We start from the raw sequence: 4,503 nt of genomic DNA, 5'->3' as shown, positions 1-4,503 counted from the left end.
AGAATTGCCATCTAGAGGTTTGGGCATAATCAAAGATGTTATGAGTCAAGAGAGAATATAAGTCACACTGGTAGTTTCCATCTGCTTCAGAGGATAACTTGTTATGCCTTTGTGTTAGGTAATCCCAAATGCCTTACTACTTTCTAGTATCCCAATGGCATGATTAACGGATTCAAGTATGGGGAAAACAGCAGACATTAGCGCAACAGAGTGAAAAGATCCAGCAAGTTGGTACTACCCTGGGATTTTAGATGCAGCAAAATGAGGACAGGAGAATTGAACCGTGAGTGATTCTATTAGAACACTGGGTGAATCCAATCAAGATGCTATAGCTATTAAGTTTCCTGATGACAGAGGTTATGTCTGTTCTAATTTGTTTTGTGAGGTGCTTACTTGGGGAACTGTGATAGAGATCCTGTTTTTACAAAACACTAAAATGTTACTTTTGAGCAATACAATCTAACTCTCAATGACATCACCATAAGTAGCCAGAAGTTTTAGTTTTATATTCTAGGAAGAACACTTGGTGACATTTCAATTAATATTTTTTCAGATAACTTACCTGGAAATATAAATTGAGAGCATTTCAATTAAGAATAGAAGAATTGTACGGTGGGAAAAGGAGAGCTTTTTATTAGAGGAATGGGTCTTAGAGCATTGTGGTAAACACTGGCATCCAAGAGCTTAATCGAGGAAACACATAAAACTGTGTATGACTTGTAATAAAAACATTTGCTGAGCCTTTTTGTACACATCAGGCTCTGTTCTAGGCATTTCTTATGCAAAGTCACACTTAATGCTTATAATAACGTTCTAAGAATGTGGTAGGTGAGGAGGCAAAGGCTTAGAGAGGTTAACTTATTTGCTCAAACGCCAAAAATACTAGGTGAGAGAACTGAGACTTGAATCCAGGCTTGACTGACTCAAGTCAAACAAAGTTAAAATATTTTCTAAAGCCTGTTTCATAAATGCCTGTTAGGGAAAAGATGGTGACAGAGCTAAGATAAAAATTGACAAGATATTGTTCTGTTGATGTCCACTCTACCTGGTTTAGTGAAAGAAACTGGACTCAGAGACAATAACTTCAATAACTTCAAATAACTTGTGTGGGTCAGTGATTGAGAAATTTGCAGGTATATAAATCAAATTCAATCTACATATCACAAAGGTCAACATCCTTTCCAGGTATCATGGTCCCCCTGAATACAGCAAGATATTGCTTCCTCTTGCCTATGATTCAGTGTGTCTTTTGTAATGGAAAGATTTAATTCAGTTACAGGAGTGCCATGATGGAAACTTACAGACTGGATGGCTTAAAAATTAATGTACCGGGCTCGGCAGCGTGGCCTAGTGGCTAAGGTCCTCGCCTTGATCCCATATGGCCGCTGGTTCTAATCCCGGCGGCTCCACTTCCTCTCTATCTCTCCTCCTCTCAGTATATCTGACTTTGTAATGGAAATAAAATAAATCTTTAAAAAAAAAAATTAATGTACCAAGTCCAATGCAATGGTTCAATGGATAAAACCTCACCTTGCAAGTTCCAGGATCCCATAAGGGCACCAGTTCATGTCCTGGCTGCTCCACCTCTCATCCAGCTCCCTACTTATGACCTTGGAAAGCAGTAGAGGATGGCCCAAATCCTTGGGGCCCTATATCCATGTGGAAGACCTAGAGTAAGCTCCTGGCTTCAGATCTGCTCGACTCTGGCTGTTGGGGTCATCTGGGGAGTGAAACAGCAGATTGAACAGCTTTCTGTCCCTCTTAATCTCAGTAAGTCTGGTTTGCCTTTCCAATAAAAAATAAATAAATCTTTAAAAAAGGTGTCATATAGTTCTGGAACACAGAAGTCCAAGTCTAAGGTGTCAGTAAGGTTTATTCCTTCTGGAAACCTCTATCCTTGGCATTTGATGGCCGTATTTTTAAAATAATTTCAGTAACTATGTGATGATAGAATTTTTCCTCTTACAGGTATTGAATCTGAGATGCTAGGGAATGATCCAAGGTTAAGAAACTAGGAATCTGGGTACACCACCCTCCACTTAACTCTTCCTACTCTGGATATTGGGAGAGGGTTTTAGTGACATTTATGTATATATGAAGTCTGGAGTCAAGACGCTAATGGTTGATTTCATTCCAAAGGAGAGAGAAAAATCACAGCTTTTCTGACCCTTCTCTGCTTTCCTAGGGTAGAAGTCCCTGAATAATATTTATTTTATATATGTTTAAAAAGATAGAAGTGGCAAATTTTGCATGAAAAGAAGTGTTTTGCAGTGATTATCAGCAAACAAATTTAATTACGTATAATGTTTTTTTTTCTTCTTGCTTAGTTTGATATGAGTGCGGAAAAATGAATGTTTTATGTATGACAGGAAATTGCTAGTTTTGTGGAGACCTTTTTTCAAATTGACATGAGTCCATGAAAAAAAAATCAAATGCAGCTGCTTAGGAATTATTCACAAGACTCAGGATATAGTTTGAGAAACAGAGTGCAAATCAAAATTATTGTCATTAAGTAGTGAAAGAATATAGGAGGCAGAATTAAAATTCGTTCTCTAAGAAATCTTAGTATAATGATCATTTTATAGCTAGGCAGGCAAATCTACTAACAATGTTATGGGATTTATCAACAGGTTGAAGAATGGGGGTTTAAACACTCTCCTCATGTAGTCCTGAAGCATTCGCAACTAAGCCGTGCTGCCCTCTCTCAGTCCTTTGGGTCATGGTGACCACAGAGTCACTTCAATACCAGAGCTGCTATGCTCAGCTTATTCATACTGGATGCCAATCATGATTTACTAATGAAAGTTCAATGTTCATTCTCTAAAATTTCTTTTTTCAATAATTACTTAGTCTACTCACTCTCTGGAGATAAAATTGTAATTAAGATGTAACCCATTTTTTCAATTAACTCACAAGCTCTCAGGGAGTCAGATAAATAAATAATTACAATACAGCACACAAAACTGCCTGAAAGTTGGATTGGAGTTGAGGCGTAAGAGTAGAGCAGAGCAGAGCAAAGTGTCTTTATCCAACTTCAGAAATTTGGGGAATTCTTATGTGAGCTCAGTATTAAAGGATACCCAGCAATTAGCTAAACAGAAGTGTATATTCTGAAGAAAGTACTCTGAAATGTAGCAAAGTAAAAATCATTACAAATTTTATATTCAATATAGTCTCTTATGTGGATGGAGCATCTACTGTCCATAAGAAAAAGGCCTACAACCCCAGCTGGAGGAAAAGGTTAGGCAATAGATCGTAAAAGTCCTAGCTGCTGTAACATGTCAAAGAAATTTCGTATTTCATGCTGAAAAGTATATAATATAAATCTCGTTCCATATGTACAGCAGTCCTCTCTAGTAGAAATAGAATGATGGTCACATGTGTACTTTTAAGGAAAAGTAAAAAGCAAATGTATGGAATTGATGTTAACTGTACATTTTATTTAATATAATGCATCAAGAATTTTATCATTTCAGCAGTTTACATTATTTCTAAGTATTTGTAATCTATTTTGTGCTCCACACTAACAGAAATTGTTTTGTTTTTGAGATGTATTTATTTATTTTTCTTGGAAAAGCAGATCTACAGAGAGAAGGAGAGGCAGAAAGATATTCCATTTGCTGGTTCACAACTCAAATGGCTCTAATGGCTGGAACTGAACCAATCAGAAGCCAGGAGCCAGGAGCTTCTTGTTGGTCTCCCTCATGGATACAAAGTCCCAAGACTTTGGGCCATCCTCTACTGCTTTCTCAGGCCACAAGAAGGGAGCTGATGGGAAGTGGAGCAGCCAGGACATGAAATGGTATCCATTTGGGATCTTGGTGCTTACAGAGGGAGGATTAGCAAATTAAGCATTTGTGCCAGTCCCTAAAGGAACTTCTTAATTTGGGTTAGCCACATGTCAGAATTTCAACAGACATTATGGGCAGACCTAAACTATACATGACAATTGTCAAGGTCAGCATGCCAGAACATAGCATGACTTTCTACTCCTGAATAAAATTCACAATTTGGCACCAAGAACAGCCCAGTCATTGTACCACATTTAAATCTTTGTTCCCTTTTTTGAATCCAGTCTGAGTCCCATAGATTCAGTATTCTCAGTACTGTGAGGAGACACCAAGTCCTTCCAGAAGGAATTTGGCAGTCGCAAAACCCAGACAGTCCCAAGTGGAGAAGGTGGTGACAGAAGGGAGCTGCTGTCAAAGTGACTTTTTCCAGCCAAACCTGTCAAGCCTCAACAGTTCTGGCTGTGCTGCTCTCACTTGGTGATGGGAGAATTTCTGCATCGCCATTAGATCTAGTTAGAATTAAGGCTTGTGGGGGACTAGAGAGTTAAAATAGGCAACATGAGTAACTCACCAACCCTCCCGACCCGTTGGCACACAGTTCCAAAATGAGATTTGTCTTTACTCTAGAAGTGGAATCACTTCTGATGAGACAGGCCCAGCAGCCTTCAGCAGGGAAGTTGATGGCTTGCAGAGAAAGCAGGGGAAGTTGAAT

This window comes from Ochotona princeps, chromosome 4 (genome assembly GCF_030435755.1).
Source record: "Ochotona princeps isolate mOchPri1 chromosome 4, mOchPri1.hap1, whole genome shotgun sequence".
NCBI lineage: Eukaryota > Metazoa > Chordata > Mammalia > Lagomorpha > Ochotonidae > Ochotona > Ochotona princeps.
Note: the sequence above shows the minus strand (reverse complement) of the source record.